The sequence below is a fragment of the Rhea pennata genome, chromosome 9 (assembly GCF_028389875.1).
Source record: "Rhea pennata isolate bPtePen1 chromosome 9, bPtePen1.pri, whole genome shotgun sequence".
Classification (NCBI taxonomy): domain Eukaryota; kingdom Metazoa; phylum Chordata; class Aves; order Rheiformes; family Rheidae; genus Rhea; species Rhea pennata.
Genome location: NC_084671.1, coordinates 20,526,177 through 20,547,380, shown reverse-complemented (window position 1 = coordinate 20,547,380; position 21,204 = coordinate 20,526,177). Strand labels below are relative to the sequence as shown.

General features: G+C 40.0%; 1 protein-coding gene across 3 annotated transcripts in view; it reads left to right on the top strand.

The window, feature by feature from the left end:
- Positions 1-2,002: 2,002 nt before the first annotated feature.
- The window catches only part of ACSL3 (acyl-CoA synthetase long chain family member 3), a 52,254-nt gene continuing 33,052 nt past the window's right edge, over positions 2,003-21,204 (top strand). For all 3 annotated transcript variants that reach the window (XM_062582845.1, XM_062582848.1, XM_062582847.1), the window contains exons 1-2: positions 2,003-2,066; positions 17,575-17,676. The gene's annotated coding sequence lies outside the window, so the exon portion shown is untranslated. The remainder of the gene's footprint in view (positions 2,067-17,574; positions 17,677-21,204) is intronic.

Sequence of the window (21,204 nt, the reverse complement as noted above, 5' to 3'; positions counted from 1 at the left end):
GTAAAGATGTATTTGGAATCTCCCTCTCCTAATATTTGGTAGTCTTCACATCTAGCAGTTTAATATAAGGCCACCTTTAAGTTGTGGATTCCCTGCATTTCTCAAAGTGAGACTTTTGCCCAAGTATTGCATTGCTCAGTTGGTAGTGATTACCTAGGAGCAAGCAAGAGAACAGAGTTCAACATGAGGTCTGATGCTGAGTAGGTAACTGGCTGAAGGGGGGGGGTTCCACCTTGCTCTCTCCAGTGTTAAATCTCATCTTTCTTTATGTAAAGCAGCTTTTGCAGTTTTATCTTGAAGTCATTTGAACTGCCTGTTGCAGAAATGTCGTGTTTTCCATCTTCAAAAAATGAGTTTCTCCCCCTTCCATGTATACTGTTTTATACTTACCCCTTTTCACATTTTCCAATGATGTGAGAAGCTTAAATATAACCTCTTTATACTCCTACCCAAATTTCAGTTACCATCTCTTTGGCTGGGTAATTCATGACCTTTACAGCTCAGAAATCTTCTCTGGATAATTCAGAATTGTCAGTTATGATCTCTTCTGTTCCAGATCTAATCACCTGGAAGGATTTCCCCCTCTCCCCCAGTAACTGAGACGACTTATTTCAGTTGGTCTTGGGATTAGAAGTGCATCCTCTGTTAACTTGCTTTTAGTAAGAGCCAGTGTATTCCCTGCCACACCGGGACCCCGGGAGTCTACACTGACATTGCATGTAACCACAGGTAAACAGTGCTTTTCCCCTAAAATACATGGTATTTCAAGGGAAAGGTGGAAGAGCTATTGGTTGTATGTACTGCATGTGCTGTGGACAGCTGCACAGTTTACGAATGCTGCAAAGTAATTCATTCCCGAGCAATCTGTAGATAAGCTTTCGTGCAGACTGCTGCCATTAATTTTTAAATCCTACTATCCTATTCATGTATTTTGCAGTACAGATCTATGGGCTCTTCAGATCCAAGGGCTTGTGCGAGAGGATCACCGGACCTGCATGTAGGGTGGAAAATGAACCAAGCCCTTCTGGCCTTGGTGGTTGCCACCAATGTGGGACAGCCATACAAGCTGCTTTAATCAAATCTTTCTTCTGAGCCTTGAAAACTTGTTTAAAACCTTAACAGTAACTCTAGAGTTCTTGCAACAGCGCTGGACCTGAAAAAATGATGAATGCATCTAAAAAGGCTGAAGACTCTCTACAAGGTGCCAGGGTATGGCCCAGCTCTGCAGCCCGTGGCCTCACCGCTGTCCTACACCCCTCGCTGGAGCTGCTCCTGACCCTTCAGAGCCGAGATCCGAGGCGGTAATGTGCGCTCGCTCCTTCCCACAGTGCGAATGTAAGCATCCCCCTGGCTCCTACAGCCCAAATTCACAATGACTCTTCATGGAAGGCCTTAAAAGTTATGTTGATTTTATATATATATATATATAAAAGTAAGTTACTAACATCTGAAAGGCGGGGCTCGCTGAAAAGACCTACTACTGTGTAACGAAGCTGCAGCCAAAACAAGGTAACAGTTCATGTTTTTGCACCTAAGGCAAAATTAACTTTTTACATGGTCTCTAAATCACTACAGTTCCCCCTCATGGAGGGAGCTGCTATCAACGTAGTGAAAATATCGGCAAAGATAATTAACCTCGCGTTCAGTGCCGGTAAAGGCCTGAGGAGACCGCGGTCCGCCCGCCAACGGCGCCCGCCCCGGCACGCGCCCGCCCCCCGCGCCAGTTCGCTCCGGTTTGAGCGGGGGACGCGCTTCCCGCGGCCGCGCGCAGGCCGTGTCGCGGATGACGCCGCGCGCCGCGGACCCGCCCCCGCGCTCGCCCCGCCCCCCGCCGCCCTCCCGGCCCCGCCCCGCCCGCCGCCAGCGCGGCGCGGATGACCTGTAGTAACCCGCGGCGCGGCTCAACCCCCTCCCCCCCCCCCCCCGCCGCCCCCGCGGAGCCCGGCCCCGCGCGCCACCGCGCCGCGGCCAACCAGGAGGCGCCGCTCGCGCACCGCTCGCGAGGGCGCCCGGCGGCGGGCTGCCGCGCGGGGCCTCAGCCAGCGGCCGGCGGCGCGGGCGGCCCGGTGAGTGCGGGGCCGCGCGGAGGGGGGCGGCGCTCGGCGGAGCGGGCCGGCTTCCGCTCGGCGCGGGCCGCCGCGGCGGGCGGGCGGGCGGGCGGCCGCGCGGGCCTGGCGGCGGCGGTGAGCGCGGGCGGCGCGGGGGGGCCGCGCGGCAGCCTGGCGGCGCGGCCGGGACTCGCGGCGCGGGGAGGGCGGCGGGGGCGAGGCCGAGGCCGCGGAGCGCCGCGCGCAGCGGGGCCCGAGGGCGGCGGCGGCGGCAGCTCCCGCGCGGCGCTCCGCGGCGGGCGAACGGCCGCGCAGCTCCGGGCGCCCCCGGCGCGTGAGCGCTGCGCGGCCGCCGCGACGCGAAGCTGCCGGGGCGGAGTAACGCCCGGGGTGTAACGGACGGAGGGGCGGTTGGGCAGACCCGCCTGGATCTCGCGTGGCGGTGGCAGGGCTGCGGCGGTGCGTAGGCGCTTTTGTGCGTGGTGCCCGGTTTTCATGCGCGGGCGACGGTCTCTGGGAACATCTAAAGCAGAAACGACACAGCTAGAGGTGGTTTTAATCACAGTTTCAGTCATGTTTTACTGTTTTTCATTCCTACTTCAAAATATTTGTTACTAGATTTAATGCTAAAATGTGCCCTCTCAATGTATTCCCTTATGAAAGCTAGCAGAGGGAGCCTTTTTTTTAAATAACTTACAATGTGTTTTCTCCTCCAATACACTTCAAGATTACTTGAGCTACTTTTATAAACAGGGTGAGGTCCAGTGTGTGTGGCCAGTATAAAATCTTTATAAAGTGAGCAAACGATAGTCTTCAGTGAAAATTAAAACCGTCACTTGAATAGGAACGGTTGCAAGGAAGTTAGCTTGTGTGTGTGTGCGTGTGTATTTTATATACATATATGTTTTTTAACAGCAGTGTGCAATAGCCAGCAGATAAGTGTGTGTGTATATATTTTAAATAGAATTGCGTTTTGTTAAAAAGTATCAGATTGTAGAATGTATTATCTGGCCTGCGAAATGGATCTGCTAAAACTAAACATGAAATTCCTGCGTTTAAAAAGCCAAAGTCTCTAGCTACAAAAGTGTTAGTGTCAATACAGAATTTCTGAAAATGAGCAAAACCAATAAACCAGGGTATTTTTTTGCTGAAAACAGAAATGAAAAGTACATGTTTGTAAGTCTTTTCATATGATAAATGTTTTTTAATATTTCTAACAGTCTGTTAACTGTAAGGGTATTAATTCTTACGCAAAATATTTTAGGATATCCTAGAAGTCTTAATTGAGTGATCATGAAATTTTTTTTATAATGCTACTCTAAGCGTCATGTAAAGAAAAGCTACAAAATGAAACCAATATGATTTTATTGGACTTGATGAGATTTTTGTTTGATTCTGCTATAGTAACAGTCTTTCCACATGTTGGACTTAGTGTCTCACTGCGTGAAACTTCACTGTGGCAGGTGACTTCTAGGCGTAAAAAGTAAAAGTCAGAAATGGTAGATGCAGTTTCAGGTCTGAATTATGCCCTAAGAGGAAGATAATCATCTCAGTGTGCTCATAAGACTGCATGCTCATAACCATCTGCACTACAGCAAGAGCATTGTTGTATTTACCTGTTCTCTGTGCCCTAAAAAATTAAGAAAAGGCATTGTTAAGTCTGGTAATTCCTATTTGTACTTCAGAAACAGTTGAAGCTAAGCATTGTGACTGAAAAGCTTAATTTTCTTTGCAAATATTCAGTGTACTTTTTATTGTTAGTCCCTAGAAAGTGGAGGTAGAGCCGAATTTTGTGCTTTATGTGTTTGCTCTTGATGGCTGTCTGACAACCTTGAGCAGATCTCATGGATCTGATCATACATGTGCTCAAGATTTCTGAAAACCATTACCCACCTAGCCTTTGGTATGGACCCTATCCATTGTGTCTGGTCAGGAAAATGGGCTTTTTACTAGTGGAAATAGCATCTCTTGGAGAGAAGCATACCTACCAAATTTATTTTAAAATACTGTATTTTGTCTGATTCTCAAGAAGCTACTGTGTGTTTCTGAAAGTTGTCCCATCTCCAAGATTCCCATTCTTCTCAAAGTAATTGTGAAAATAATATACCCTAGCCTCAACCAAAGATGACATCAGCAGATGCTCTGGATATTGATCTATGCAATCTTCCAATTTGTGTCACTATTATACTATTGTGTCTTGTAGGCGTTCTAGTATAATAATAATAATGAAATACATTTCCTTAATAAAGAGATCTTGTTCAGCCTGAACCCCAAAATGTCAGACTGATGCTTACTGGAAAAGTGGTTCATTTTGAAGAACTACGGGAAATGCCTCGATGCTTCACTGAAAGCACTGTGTTCCTCCTGAACTGGTGAACATTAAAGCCATTTATTCCCCAGCCCATATTTAGTGCCAGTTTAGGGCTTTTATTCCTTCTTTCAACAGGCCAGTGAATGATTTGAGCCTTAGTCATATTAAAGACCAAATTTTTACCTGTGAATCTTCAAGACAGCTGGAACAAAAGCGGTGTACATGGCTCAGAGAGAACTAGGCATCAAGTGTCCTTGCTAAGGAGATCCAACTATGGTATAAATTTCCAGAAGGTAGCAGGAAGGATTGAGAGTCCTGAATTATTTAGAAACCTACGTTTTCTTAAAAAATATTTTTTTTCTTTAGAGGAAGAGTAACTCAATACCTATCCTACTGAACAGACCTTCACCAGTTGTCACAATGACAAAGTCAAAAGAAAATGTAGTCTGAAACTGCAACATTATCATGCCTTAAAGACCAAGTCCAGATGGCCTAAATTCCACTCAAGACTGTTTTCTCAGTCAGTGGAGGAATCTAGGTGTTTTTAGAGAGCCATTCAGGAAGTTTATGTAAGATGCTGAATGGGGAGCTGCCTGAAAGCCAGCTAATAAGAAAAAGTAGGCAGAAGGATTTATGTGGAATTTAGGCCATCTGAATATGGCCCTAAGATGCGACTTAGTACTTAATAAGTAAGGTGTATTAGCACTAAGAAGTCTTGGCTTCAATTTCTATCTATTTTGTCTGCTGCTGATTACTAAGCAAATTTGCCATTTAAGCAGTTACTTAGGGTTGAGGGTTTCCTGACTTTGCTTCCTGGCAGAGGAATAACCAGCCCCTTGCAACAATGCAGCTGGGGCCTGACTGACTGGGGGGCAGCTCTGCAGAAAGGGCCCTGGGTTTTGGCAGACAGCAGGCTGAGCGGGAGGCGGCTGTGTACACTGGCAGCAAGGAAGGGCAAATGCATTCTGAGCTCTATCAACATGAGTATAGGCAGTAAGCATATTGAGTGATTATCCCCCGCTACTCAGTACTCATGAGACAACATCCAGAGTATTGCATCCAGCTGTACTGCTCCCCACCACCGCTGCAAGACAGATGTTGATAGAGTGGAGTGAGTTCAGTGGTGAGCTATCAAAGTGATCTTTTGAGCTGGATTGTCTGCCCTATGAGGAGAGGCTGAGGGAACTAGGCTTGTTCCGTTCAGCTTGGCGACGGGGCTGGGGGTGGGATGGGGGGGGCGCGGGGCTTCAGGAGTGTGGTATTGTGGGGGGAACCTAACAGCAGCCTTCCAGTACCTTGGGGGGGTTATCAAGAAAGTGGAGCTAGGCTATTTTCAGTGGTGAGTGGTGGGAGGACAAGACAGGCCAGCCATAAATTGAAACGAGAGGTTTTTGGATATGAGGCAGAGCTTTTTCACCATGAGCACAGTCACACAGTGGAACATCCTGCCCAGAATGGTATTGTAGTCTCCATCCTTGGAGATTTTCAAGACCTGACTGGATAAATCCTTGGTAACCACAGCTGATCTCATAGCTGACCCTATTTTGAGCGGGAGTTTGAGCTAGAGACCTCGTGAGGTCCCTTCCCACCTGAATTATTTTACAGTTCTGTTTAGTTTCTGCCCACATAGCTGTCATGTTGCTGAGAAGTTTCTGAGACAGCTTATTTGGAACTGAATGCAGTGCAGGAGTTACAAGGTGGAGTTTAATGCAGGTTGATTTATCATACTTGGAGCATTTAAATCAATCTTAAGAAGCTCTCCAAAAGCAAGACTTTAATTGTTTAATTTTACACTTAGAGTTGAAAGTAGTTCTCTTCATCCTGAGATCCGGAGCTACATCATGATTTGCAATTTAGTAAGGCCTGAAGAACTCTTGAAGGATTCAGTAACCAGCTTCAAGATGTGGGATCTAACTATTTTGAGGATGTTGAAAGAAATCATTTGGATAGGCCAACATCCTAATCATACTTTCTGAATGACTATTACTAAATTCAGGATTATAGGAAGTAGTAGTTCAGATTTCTTAAGGAAGCTGAGATCTCAAGCTGTAGTAGCTTTTAAATCAAACAGGAAAAAATGCTTCCTACTCAGTCAAAACTGTTTTAGAATCAGCCTGTTTTAAAACTTGCAAAAATCTTCACTGACCTTTGAGAAGGAGTTATTCTCACACGTCTTCTCATTCTCTAGGCAAATCTACAGCTAATTGGAAGTCGAACTACTGATTTACAGTCCATAATTTCACAGAAGGAGGAGGAAGCAATGTGTCAATATACGTGTACTGTGCAGTTACACTTCTATCAGTGTTCATGAGTGCTGTTAATTACTAAGATGTACTAGTTAATTACAGTTTCAGATATGGGACAAACTAACTTCTCTTATTTCATGAATTTCCAGAAAGGCAGGGAAGATGTCCAGAATTATCAAAAGTTACCGAACACAGATCTTTCACTGTGTGTAGCTCATAAACAGCAGTCACAAACTGCAAGCCTTTTCCTATTTCACTTGAAAATTGGAAACCTAATGTTTAATTTTTGCTAAGTACTATATAAATACTATCCGTATCCTAAATGCTTGTTGGTAGTAGATGAAACCAACGTAAGACTGGGATAAAGGATAGAAGTGACTTGCTGAGAATTAAGCAACAGAGTAGCAGTAGAACTGCTCTTCTAGATCCAGTTTCCCATCTATTTGCTGCATCACTGTCCTTTTAGAACATAATACTCCTCCTGTGATAAACTCATAAGGATGTTCTGAAAAGAAAGCAAAACATTATCTAACAATTTCCCTTCATCTTTAAAGGAAAGAATTTTCTGCCTTTTCCTTTCTGTGCTCCAGAACAAAAAAATGGAATCTACTCCATTTTGCTCAGGTTGACTACTAAGAGAAGTGCAAGAAACCTGGGCCATCCACACAAGGAAGGTTTTATGTGGGTTTCGTGCTTTATCACCAGAAGGCTTCAGACAGACTCGTGCAATATCATGCATCATTATGCATGATAACATAAGATTTGTTGGATCAGACATATAGTATGGTTTATATGAACCAAAGTTCTAAGGTAATTCCAGAATACGTTCTGTGAAACAGTGGAGCATGGCCTGCACTTGTTCCACAAAACCATATTAAAATTTATGAGCTTTTAGTTCTGTGAGAACCTACAAGAAAGTTGGAAAGAGGAGCAGGTGTGGTGAGTGGTTTATGTGTGTTTTTCAAAGTTACATGTGTATGTAATTTGTGTTTGGTAAAGAGAATGCGTATGGTGTGTGTTTCAAGTGTGTTTGCAAAAGGTGGAAGGGAAGAGGGGAGAAGCAGGGGGTTGGGAAGGCTTTTCTGGGAGGATTTTATCTGGGAGGATATGTGTTTGAGTGCTGAAGAGAAAAGGGGTAAGGCCAAAAGTATGGGAGGCACCGAGTGGTCTCAGGTCTTTAGGTTGTAAAGCTTAGTAGGTGGTAACAATGTGACTCAAATTTGTTCCACAACAGTAAGTTCTGTTTTCAGGTGCTGGCTACTTGAAAAGTTCTGTCTCTTGTCATTCTTTCATAGCTGAATTTTTAATTGGTCTGATGAAGTATTGCTGCATTTTTTAAGGAAGTCGTGAGTAGAGAAATGATTCTCCCACTGAACAGCTTTGAGACTCCTAAAAAATACTTTCAATTTTTTGCAGTGCTGATAGCTCTATAGATATTTTTCCTTGTAGAGAAAGATGCTTATGGAGATTTTATCTAGTTCTCTGACAGTCTGTGTAAATAGATTAACCTGATGATGTTCTAGACATCCATGAATGAAGTACAAATCCGCTTCCCAATCAAGGGTAATAGGGCTGTGAACCAGTGTTTGAGTGTCCTAACCATAGAACTTTTGCCTCACCCAAGGTATTAGTGGGTGTTGGAAGGCAGTGTGAAGGTTTTGATCAGGAATGCCAACATAAAATAGACATTCATAAAGAAACTTCTATTTTAAGTTTCTAAAACCTGTGATTTAACAGTAGTAAAAGATGTATTTAAAAGAAAAAAGGTTATCCAAGTCCTGTGTCATGAATTCAGTGTTGTGGCCAGGTCCAGAGCATAACAGAATGAACTGACTTTTTTTCTGTACATCTGTAGATATTTGTATGTCTAAGAGTACAATAGTTAAAAGTATATATATTTTAATTACAACATTACCTTTATTTTTAGTGATTCTTCTGAAGATTTTTTAAGTGGAAGACATGTTTTGGGTTTTAAAAATGCTAGTAGCTCATGAAACACAGCTGAAATAGTAATCTGACCTTCTGTAAAATACAGGGAAAATAATTTCACCTGAGAATGTTCGCATAATTTCTGCAAATGCTGTTAGTGCTGTGGGACTATTTTTTCTTTTTTCAAAGGTTCATGTTCTTAAATTAAAAACTCAATTGTGGAGACTCCACCCAATCAGATGCTTCAATTTTTTGATCTTTATACTATACAGTCAGGGTCTAAGGGTGTGTCTGTTTTCCCTGTGTAGAGAAACAAGATTCTTTTCTTTTGCCCAGAACTCCCTACCTACCGATTACATATCTACTGTTAATGACTTAAATTATCCTCTATGGAGAGTTAGAGAATTATCTTATGTTTATCTCCTTCAGCCCACATCTGTGGGCAATGGATGTTGTCTTCTGATTTTCAGCACTTGAGTTTGTAACTTGCATTTTAAAGGGAGCACTTAAGGAGTTGGGGTCAGGATCACACTCTTAATTGCTTCTTTACTTAGGATAAAATGGTCTCTAATTTAATGAGTCCTTGTTTTTCATATATTTTGTGTTATAGAGTTGTAAGGCAAATTCATAACTCATTCTGCCGTGCTTTGCTTACAAGAGGAGAGAGAGAATACTGGAAAGAGAGAAAAGATATTCTGGTACAACTGGGGAGAAAGGTTCTCTTTACGTTCCGTTACTTTTAAGGTTAGAAAATAGGAGATAATCTCAAATGAGTAGGTTAGGCAACCTTATACTTTATATAAGTAAATTTGAGTGCTAGATTTTGAACAAGGGAGTCGTTTCACCAATCAGTATAGATATGAAACCTAGATAAAGTAATTCTGCAAACATTGAATTTGACAGAAATATTTTCCTTTCATTTTTTAAAATTTTGTAGTATTGGAAGGCTACTGGATTGTTACAGCTATCCCTAAAATTCCAGAGCAGCCAAGAGAATTTACTTTATAAAATGAGTTGCACCAAAGCAGCCTACTAATTAATCATTCTGTAATTTAAACTTTCATGTGTGATTCTCCTTCCCTCTCTCCACCCCTACGCACAGTTTTTTAGTGTCAAGAAAGAATGCTGGTGGCTCCATAAATAGATGGGGTTAGGGCACAGGGAAGGAGGATGAAACAGTAACAGTTGAAATCTTCTTCTGTGGTAGCCTTAAAGAGATACAGTGAATAGGAACCTTTTTCTGGTCCGCTTTGCTGCTGCTGAGAACAGGACTGAGTATCCATGATAGATAAGAAGAGTTCCTAACTGGCTTCCAGGTGTATTTGTGATGTTCCTGCTTGGCAGTTTAACATGCATAGTGTCGTACTTATGTCCATAGACGACGTTATTTGTCGAAGTCCTATTTCTCCTTCTTAACTATGTGCAGCATTGTAAATGTCTTATAAAACAGTTTTGTTTCGTTTGACAAAGATTTGTTTCATGTTTCAAATGCTTTTTTTTTGAAATTTTGAGTTAAATAAACTGAGTGTTTTTGTAATATTAGGATCTGAAAAAAAATATTGGGGGAAAAGTAGATTTTATGCCTTGTAGTGCAGCTGGCATACGTGTTCTCAATATTCAGATATAATTCATTTTAAACTATTTCTGTAAGTAACGTAAGTAAACCTCTAGTTTGATGTTTTGGAGATGAATTTTCACAAATCATTTTAAAGTTAGTCTAATAGAAGACTATTTGTTTTGAGAATAGATTTATAACTTGTAGCAAAAGTGCTCAAAAAGTATACTTGAATTTCATATTTACAGAACTTGAATTTCATTTCTGCCTTTCCGCTTGTGCTGAGGAAAAGTTTCGCAAATTATTCTCTGCGTTTATGTATTTACTAGAATGAAAAAGCTGCCTTGTCTGTCTCTCAGTTCTTGTGGAGAGGTTTACTTCATCAGCTATTAAATTTCCAATGAGGCGTGTGTAAGTTTTGTTTTTAGACGTTTTTCCTGATTCTATTTTTTCAAGTTGTGCGATAGGTCACAGTGTTCCTGTTGCTTTACTGCTTTTTGGCTGGTAGAACGAGGACCTCTTAATTAAATTTAAAGTGGATGTTACAAATGTAGTCTGAAACATGCATGTGGAATTAGGAGCATTAGCCTTTCCCTGAAAGGTATTATTAGCAAGGCTCCTTGGCCAGATGAGAGGGTGAGAGGCAGTTGTCCTGTTTGGGAGATAGAATTGAAACAGCAGAGGTGGGTGAATGGGCAGATATGCACAGATGTTACTACGTTTCTGTGGGAAGTTGTTAGTTAGGTTTTCTGTAAAAAATCCCTGTAGGTGAGTGTATACTATATTATATTAAAAAAAAAAAGGGGGGGGGAGGGGAACCTGAAAATTTACTTATTTTTTGAAAAAGAAATTCTGGTGAAAATGTCACTAGTTTAACCTTTCAGATTAAGTGTGAAATATCCAAATTTATCCCTTTGATACTTTTGGTCATGCTGTGGATGTCCTTATTTCCTTTAACAAATATTGTATAATTTCTCTTGAAAGTAATGTTCATCTTGCTGATGTTTTTCTTGTGAGGAGCTTCTCTGAAGATTTGGACTGAATCCTTTACTCTTTCCTCTGAAGCCTACAACATCATTTTGTTTTTTTTTTATATTTTCTTTGTTGTTTGACTTGAGTGTATTCACTTACTACTTGTTCTCTAAAGGGATTCTGAGATTATTCCTAACAAAAGCTAACCAAGTAAGAGAAGAAATCTTTCAGAAAGAGAGAAGAGGCATGATGTAAATACATGGAGTTGCTGGATGCTGGAATAAGCCACCCTTTTTTTTGTTTTTGTTTTTTTTAATGTAGGATAATAAGTAATAATTTTTACTGCCACTACATAAATTGTAATTCATCTAAAGCTACATGATATAATTTTCATGTTTATATAACTTATGTTAGAGAAAAGATAAGAGCACCTTTTTGGATAAGAAATTTCTGGTATAGTTATGTTTTTTGTTTGATCTGACAAATACATGACTGAAATACAATACAAAACCAGACTTAAAATACAGTAATGGAACATATATACAAAAAGAATACAGTAAACTGTTTTGCTTCTTAGCATTTCAGGTTTCCCTGAAATTAGAAAAATCATTCAAGGATGTATTTTGTGGTAGAAAATGGCATGTTAAGCCATTCTGATTGTTTCTTTCCATTCAAGTGAAAGCGGAGTCTGCCTCCCAGTGGAAGTATTTAGAATGATTGTCTCAAATGATTGAAAAAATGACTTCAGAAATTTAGAATGCAAACTGGAAGTGATAGCTGAGCTGTTACTCCACTTTGCTAGAAGCCAAAGGTTGTGGCTAATGAAAAAGCTTCCATCTTTTTTATTTTTATGCAGAAAATTTTCATATTAGAAATTTATTTGTATTGTTCTTGTTCTACTTCTCTTCCATGTTTCATTTATAGTTGTGTTTGGAAATCTAGTATTGTGTTTGAAGAATCATTTTTTCTTTCATTTTGAGAGTTAACGTTCAGATGTCAAAATTACTTTGAGATCTCATGTAGTAGTAAGATACTGTGCATTAATGTTTCCTGACAGAACAAAAAATAAAAATAGTTAAATACATTAAATACACCTGTTGCATGTTTTAATAGCTGCTTATGAAGAGGAATAGAAGGAAGATATGACAATATCTGATAAAGCAAAGTCCCTGAAATGAATAAGACACCTTTTTGCCATAAAGCAGTGTTATATAGTGGGATGAAGAGGAGGCCAAGATGTAGGAGTACTGGATTGTGTTCCTGGCTTAGCCATTACTTTGTTGACTGATTTCAGATAAATATTTTTCTCTCTCTGCAGTACTAGTAACAATGACTTCTTGGGAAGTGCTTTTGGATCTTGTGAAAATAATTATTACCTTAAAGCTGTGTATTATTATTCTTGTTAGTAGAGGATTTATTCATCAATCCATAAAATGTTTAGCTTGCCTTAAATAAGTTAATTTTAAAACTTATTTAAGGAAAGTAATTTTAAACTATTTGGAAAAGGAAAATTTCTGAAATGCAAATTTGTAATAGGGTTTGCGTTTTTCAGCTGATTTACCTGTCATAGTTAATAATAGCTTTAGGAGTGTCTGTTAAAGTATTGCTCCTGAATTAGCACTGAACATAACTTGTTTTTCTTTTTCATATGTTACAATGGTTAAACTTTAGGGTGCAGCCCACACAGTTGAACTCTGCAGTGAAAGTCCTGTAGTTTGAGGGAAAAATAAAGCTATCTGTCTGCTATGTGATTAATTTGATTGTCATTTTAGCCTTCAAATCCTCATCAATTTTACTCTTTGTTTTGTAAAAAGCAGAGGATAGATTTAGATACTGGAGTCTCCCACTTTCCTGCAACATGCAGTGAGATTTCATAAAAGAGAGTCTTGGAAGTATATAGAAGAGGTTGTGAGCAAATAGAGAGTTTAATACCTTTCTAGAAATAGTTGGATATACTTAGGATCTGCCTAGAAGAAAAGGCACTTTTCTTTTTAGGAAATTTCAATTACTATCTAATTTAGTTCTGTGCTAAACAGATTTATCTCTCTGTTGTCTGCTACTGTTAGTCCCCACCTTGCGCTCCCCATTTACCCCATTTGGCTCTGAAGTGTAAATGAATCTAAAGCGTATATTACTAGAAGGAAAAGAAAATGCTAATTTTACAAGCTTTTTTAGAAACTAAGATGAACTTCTGTTTTCTGAAGCTGTAGTTAATATAGTAGGAAGTCTCTCTATAAAATAGTTTTTTTAAAAAAACTGAAAGGCCTTTGACTTTTAACATTCATGTAACTCCTACCGTTATAGTGTCTTTGTGCCTAGTAAATGCATACTATATTTATGCTAATAACATGTCTTCTGGCAGCTCCTAAGGAAATGGAAGCCTCATTTTTACAAATGGAATTGAGATGTGAAGGCCATCATTTAATACCCCTTGTATTAATAGGAATCTTTATCAGAGTTTAAAGGTATTTAAGTTGTAGCACTTGCAACCACGAAATGTGAAATCCAAAAAAAGTAATGTTCCCTAGTTAGTGAGAGAGTGAGGTTGGTCCTCCAGCGCCCAGCTCCCCTCTCCTGCCGCTGCACTGGTGATGAGAGTCACAGGGTGTTTCAGGTATCACCTGTGCTGATCTTGGATCTTTTACAGTTAAGAGCTGAACCAAGATTTACAGCATGACTGCTAGCCTGCGTCTTCCTCTTTCCCAGCTATATGTTCCCTTCCCTGTGGTGGGGATACGGTTTGTCTGTTCACGGTTACCCAATTTAAGATAGTGGAAAAATTCTTCCTTGTAATGTTAATTTTCTGTTGATTTAGGTTCCTGAAATGACTCATGCTAGGCTCAAGTGAGCACCAAAGCTGATACAAAGGAAAACTAACCCTCCTTCACCAAGAAGGAGAAAGTTTAAACTGGATCAGGGAGCTAAGCTGACTCATTTGTAGCCATGCAAACGCAAATGTATCAGTGCAACAGAGGGAAAGTGCTGGATTACGTTCCGGAGGTGGACGCTCTTTTTTAACGGCAGTGCAGTGTTAAATCTACACCCTCAGGCTCGGCAGTGCAGTGTTAAATCTACACCCTCAGGCTCTGCACTTCGTGAACAGCCTTGGCTGCCCTGAACAGACCTGTCTTTGCTTGTTGTCACTTTGTGCCCTAATGTATATCTAATGTATACTTTGCTGAAATGCATGTATGTACAAAATGCCTGAATCACCCTCAGAAATGGAGTTTAATTGTGGAATAGCTTATGTTCAAACCTTCCAAAGGGATGTAATTGTGTACAGAAGAGTCAAAGTGCTTAGACGGCTCTGGGAAGCTGTCTGGTGGTGGTTGTGATACTGAGCAGAATGGAATAGAAATATTTAGGGAATCTGAGAAATTCAGCTAGGGTTGTGTGAGAGGTATGTAGTAGAGCTGGAATCTCTAGGGGGAGAACAAGGTAGTTTAAAATTAACGGAGACAGGCTTACAAAGAATTGTCATAGATTCTTCATCCTTATTCCCCCCTGATTTTTTGAGAAAAAAGCTGCTATCAGAAGTAATTCTTGTCTCTTACTATACCTTTTTCTTTGCATACTAGTAGTAGCAGTTCACAGCACTTAGACTTGAGGAAGGCAAAGTCCAGGGAGAGACACAAAATCTAATGTTCAGAATTTAGAATGGAAAATTAAGGATCAGAAAGGATGTGGGAATTAATTTCATTCTTGAAATTAATTCTACCTACTTGAAAAGGTTTGATGCAAACCTCCAGACTAGTAAGGAAGGTTATTATAGCCATACAATCCTACTCTTACCAATCTGACTTTCTTTAGCAAAGGCCTTTTAATAACCTTAATAAGCCACATATGGTCAGATAGAGATTTGCAAGAATGCGCTGTTGATTGGAAGTTGCTGTGGTAGGTTTTTTATTTCCGGTGTACGGTGGTAATTTAAGGATTGGTTCACTGAGTGCTAAGATTACTTTTTTATTTTTTTTTTTTTTAATCATCAAGGAGAAATTATTTTGTATCAAGTTGCAAATCTCCCCCAAACTTGACACAAAAGAGGAACTTTATTTTAAAGGAGGATTTGAGGTCAGTCCAGTGCAACTGTTTCAGAGCAGCCCAGCGGAAAGGACTCCAGCACTCCAGTCGTGGAGCCAAGGCCAGGTGCTAGCCTCGGCAAAGGTGACCCCTGGCTGGGAGGGAGCTCACAAACCAGTGGCCCCAGAGGCAAGCCAGCATTAGAGCTGGTGGAGGAGCTGGGGCTGAGCAGATGGAGGGAACTGCCTCGCAGAGTGGTTTCCCGTCACCGCGATGGTGGTGTGCAGAGCAGGATGGACCCCACGAGCTGTGCCGGGGATCTCAAGGTCCCTGCAGCGTGTAAGGCACATCCTGGCCATGGAAGGCAGCATCATGGGATGACTCAGGTTAGCTGTAAGCGTGCCCTGGCTTTAGGCTGCCAGTGCTTCAGTGCCACTCTTTAGTGATCAGGTGTTGATTCCTGCCATGCTTTGGGGCTCTTCAGCTCTTTCTTTGATGACCCATGATGTTGCTGTTTTTATTTATTTTTATTATTGTTACTGATAATAAATAATTCGGAAACTAGATGTTTATCTTCATTAACACCAGCACCTTCTTTTGTTTTTTTCATACGGCACACTATTTTTCCTCACAGTATGATCTGACCCTGTTATTTCAGAGCTAAATAATCACCTGGTCTTCATTGATTTCAGATACCTGAATTTTTTTTTCTAAAACATTTCTGTCTACTGCACTTTTTTCATTCTTTCTGTAGATGAAATATTTGCAGGACATTAAAAGTCATTTAGAGGGTTGATTAGCTTAATGGTCCATTGATGAATTAGGCTGACCAGCTTAAGATATTTTTATGTGCTTGCTTTTCCCTCTGTTTTGAAATTTTTTCTTTATTCCCTGATAATGTATGAAAAATAAATGTAAACAAATGTCATTTTGCTTCTGTTGAATAGGTAATAAGTGAGAGGGTAGTTTGTGAGCACATTCAGTTGACAAATGCTTCACTGTGGGTGCAAGAGCATGTTGGTACAACAGGATGCAGCAGGGTGGAAATGCTCCCATTTCTCTTAGCAGTGCATCTTCCTGCATTTTTAATTGGTTGATATTCTTGACAAGTGTAACTTATCTGAGGATGTTTTTTCTTTTTACAGTGTTATAGCATCATCTTTTCACAAATGTCCTTTATTAGGAGTGGTTGCCTGCAGTTGAGAATTGCTCACCTTTTTGTCACACCTCTTTGTTACCAATGTGTTTCTGTTTTTGGTGGAACCTGAGATACAGAATCCAGTGGTATTAGCATGTTTGTTTGTTCCAACAAATAAATGGCAGGAATATCTAGACAAGAGTTTGATGTTTATTAATTTCACTCTTCAGAAAGTTTGTTTTTGCAGCTCACTAGTGGACTTAGAAGTCTAGAACTGACTTGGGAAGATCAAAGAATTATGAACATTTGAATTAATTGCAATAGAAATAAAGGTAGTCTAGCAAAATTAGTCATTTAAAAGTGAAATAAATGTTTTTCTTCACAAAAAATATTCATAGTTTTGAGCCTTCTGTGGTGATCATGTCCGAATGCACAACTGTAGATAAACCTAGCTTGCTCTATGTGATTTAGTGCAACTGTAAAACTTACTGGGGCTTTCTCTGCCATGTATGTCTTTAACTTACATATTCCAAAGCCTTTTGTTATTACTTGTTTGATTCTATAAAATTCTCTGTAAAGTGAACTGTAACCTAAAACTTCCTGTGTTCCTTTCTTAAATTCACTTCAGCTCAGTTATCCCTTGATTATCTAGGGAGACAGTTTAATGCCATTGCACATTAAATGCCCCTTCTTTGGAGATATTTTCAAATAGACTACATGAAGAGCCAGTTTTCATCTGGTTAAACTTACTATCTCATGTACAGCACCACATAAATGTGATAATACTATTTCCAGGATGAGTGTGGATCTTGAATTTTCTTTCCTTTTTTTTTTTTTTTTTTTTTAATTTTTCCTCATAAGTTAACTTATGTTAACTATTTAAATATGGGCTCACAGGAGTTGTAGGTTAAGGGAACGTGTGTTAACTCCAAGTTAGTACTGACATGTAGAAGCCAGACTGGCTCCGTGAAAGGGTGCAGCTGACATGCATCTCTTCCTGTTCCCTCCAACTATCTCCATATTTTGGGGGTTTTTACATTATCTGAACTTCAGTACTCCACAGTTTATGAAGCAGTAACCTCTAATAAATCTCAGTTTTTATCCTGTTTCTTACTGCAATGGACAGTTTTTGTGTTGAGTTATATATGAGAGTTTTCATGTATTTTTTGTTACCATAGTTGAATACATACGTATTTCTGAGAGGGGAGGGAGGAAGTCTGATTATTCGTTTACTATTTTATGTGATGTGTATGCAGTCATATGGGGAAAAATGTTGCTTTTATTTATTATAAAAGATGAAAGTACAGAGGGTATATTTTATAGTTGCTGTATTTAATTGGGATTTTCCATTTTAGATTTCAGAACGGTTGCCTGTGACAGCTCCTGTTGAGTAACTGAGACGAGAACTTGTATCAGCTGTTGTACCTGTGCCTGCCCACGATGAGAAGTTGCATAAGGTTTCTTTTTCTTGTTAATTCATGCTTGTATTGTAAAGTAGTTGTTATAAACAGATCAATTAGTAAACACACATTCCTATAAGGATTTCTTCCCTTCTCATTTAACAAAAGTTTGCTTCTAAAACTAAAGGGTAGAACAGTATTAGTGTAAGAAGTATACAGGGCCAAATCACTGATTATGTACTAAGTAGGATTAGTTCTGAAAACTGCTGGTTTATTTCGCCCAAGCTCTTGAATGAGTATGCTGGTTGCCTTTTGTCCTTGCTATTAAAAACAGTGTAACATTTTACTTGTACTCTTACTATTTCCAATTTGGTGACTACTTCATGAAATAGAATTATATACAAATTGAACAGGTATTATGCATGTGCAGAAATATCCGCTTCTATAGCTTTTTATATGAGGAATGTTCTTGCATGAATTAGCAGCTCTTTCATCCAGGATTTAGTTTAATCTGCCAACCTTTCTTGCATCACTAGTCAGGGTTTGACCACTGATTCCTCAAAAACCACAGCACCAGAATGGATACATATTATTTAAAAACCTGAGCATTTAGAGCTACTCCAATGCAGACTGCACCAGTTAAAGATATTTTCATGCTATACATGTTTTTGTTTGTTAGTGATTAGATAGCATATACATGAAAACCAAAACAAAACTCGTGAAGGCAGTGAACTTCCTCAGTGTCATAGTTAACCAATACTTGATAAAAGTGTGTAGGATACCTTTCCCCTCTTCCTTCTATTCTCTGACCCCCCAAATTGGGTTTACTTACCCTCTTTTTATGATCAAAAGTGGTCATCTGCTTCCAAAATTAATAAGGTGACCAGAAGTTGTAATTTCAATGAAATGTAAGCTTAAGTAAAATATTTTGTTAACTCTTCAGTCTGATATTTTTTAAAATAAGATATATTAAACAGCAAACAGTGTGTCCCTTTCAAGCCTTTCAAAATTGAAATAACTTTGAAAACTTTGAAAATTTCTCTGAAACTTTATTTTTTAAGTAGCTCTGCTAATTGAATATTAATTATATCTTTTTACTTTGAATTTTTAGGATAGCTTACATTAAAGGGTTAAAAATGTGGAGTATTAAGCATAGATGCCATCATGTTCAAGTGCATGATGGCAAGTGGTTCCGTTTGCAGAGATGAAGAAAGGTAGTCCTCTGTACTTGATTTTGTGTTGAGTTTTTCTTCTACCTTGTCATCGGAAATTGAATCTGTATTCCACTCGCAGAAAATACAAGCTTTCCCTGTAAAATATGTCCTGGTAGCAGATTAAAACAGAGCTGTGTGTGTACTGAAAACATTCAGGCTTCCTGTCTCCCATTTTGGTTTAGATGAACAGTTAAGCCATTAAGTTTTCAATTGCATCTTGTTTATGTGGAAGCTTTTTAGGTGTGTGATGAAACACATAGGCAGGCAGCTTAATAATAAGAGCTACTCATTGTTCCTTGGATGTGAGATAATGTTCAGTATTACATCTTTGGAAAACCATAAATGCATGTGTGCTTCGCTGTGAATGCAAATATCTGAAGGAACCATATTGAAGAAGCATGTTTTTTTTCACAACCTGGAAGTAGCAGGGCTAGTCGACTTTCTCCCTGCCTGCCTCCTTCCCTCCCTCTTTTTCATCTGATAGTTTCTCCGAGATTTTATTGGAAGCTCAGCGATCCATTTAGCTGACTTAATGTTCCTCTGCTGGGAGTGGCAAAGATAAATCTATCTGATAAAGGCGTCACTACACTTTAACCAGACAGAAATAATGCATCTCTCTTGATTTTTACCTGAAGTCTTTCTCTTCAGCAACACAGTGAACAAGTAAATGAAAAGATGGGGAGGAGGGAACCCATCTTGTGTTCTTCAGTCATACAAGGAAAGAGATAGAGTTATTAGCTTATCACCAAGAAATTTCCTTTGTGTCACAGCTCAGCTGTTTTTGGAACAACTAGAATATGTTTGCCTTCCCTGTTCAAAAAAGGCATGTGTTTTTTTTCCCCTATTAATTACAGTGGTATCATCCTAGAAACAAAAGCACATGAGCAGTCTCTTTATTTGTTTGTGTTATCTCCTGATTACAAAGTTTTAAAGAAAGAAAATGTTAAGTCTTATTAGGCATTTATGGCAAGCAACTGCATTTGTAAAAGCTATTCTTTTCTCTTTAATTAGCATTTTAAGTGAAAAAAAAATTAAATGTTGATTTATTAAAAGAATCTGTTTGAAAGGGACGCTCACTTTATTGAAGGAGAAACTGACATGATAAGCAATAAACCCAGTGATGAATGCATATCAGAATTGGAGTTCAAGGGCTTGTTTCCAGGCCTGACACTCAATTTTCTGAACTAGGCAGATAACTGAAAGTATTTCCCCTTCACTTGTCCTATGGGGATGTTCGTTACCCTCTGTTGGGAGGCAGCCTTTATGAAATCATAGGCATAACATAATTCATGATTTACAATTCAAAGAAAATATTTCCAGGTTTGAGATTTTGTGTAAGGCTTCAAGTGAGTCAGAAAAGAGCTCCTGAGAGACCTTGGTGCAGTTATTTTAGAAATAATATAAAAGATTCTTTTCTTCTAGTCTGGTGAGGTGGGAATAAGGATGTTAGAGTATCTGCAAATTCAAATGGAAAGCTGCTATTCTAAAAGGTCTCCATGCCTCCCTGCTACAGAAAAGTATAAAACTCAAAGTGGATGTTTTTGCAAAATCTCAAATGTAAAATACCTAGTGGTGATGTATGTTTATCAGACATGGCACTTCTTTGGAGAAAGATTTTCAGAAAATATTAAAACACTTGCTTTCTCTCTCTCTCTCTCTCTCTTTTTTTTTTTTTTTTTAAACTTAGAATCATAGAATCAGTAAGGTTGGAAGGGACCTCTGGAGATCATCTAGTCCAACCTCCCTGCTCAAGCAGGGTCACCTAGAGCCTGCATTGCTCTAGTTGCATCCAGGCGGGCCTTGGCTGTCTCCAGAGAAGGAGACTCCACAGCCTCTCTGGGCAACCTGGTCCAGGGCTCCGTCATTCTCACAGGGAAGAAATTTCCCCTCACGTCCAGCCGGAACTTCCTGTGCTTCAGTTTCTGCCCACTGCCTCTTGTCCTGTCACTCGGGACAACTGAAAAGAGTTTGTCCCCGTCCCCTTGACACCCTCCCTTCAGGTACTTGTACACATTGATCAGATCCCCCCTCAGTCTGCTCTTCCCCAGGCTGAAGAGGCCCAGCTCTCGCAGCCGTTCCTCCTAGGGCAGGTGCTCCAGCCCTCTGATCACCTTCGTAGCCCTATGCTGGACTCTCTGCAGTAGCTCCATGTCTCTCTTGTCCTGGGGAGCCCAGAACTGCACACAGTACTCGAGATGAGGCCTCACAGGGCTGAGTAGAGGGGCAGGATCACCTCCCTCCACCTGCTGGCAACACTCTTCCCAATGCAGCCCAGGAGACCATTGGCAACTTGTCACAGTGTTTGATAAATTGTTAAAACACAGTTATCCAGCTTTACATGAAAAATGAAATCCTTTTTTTTTATTTGTTT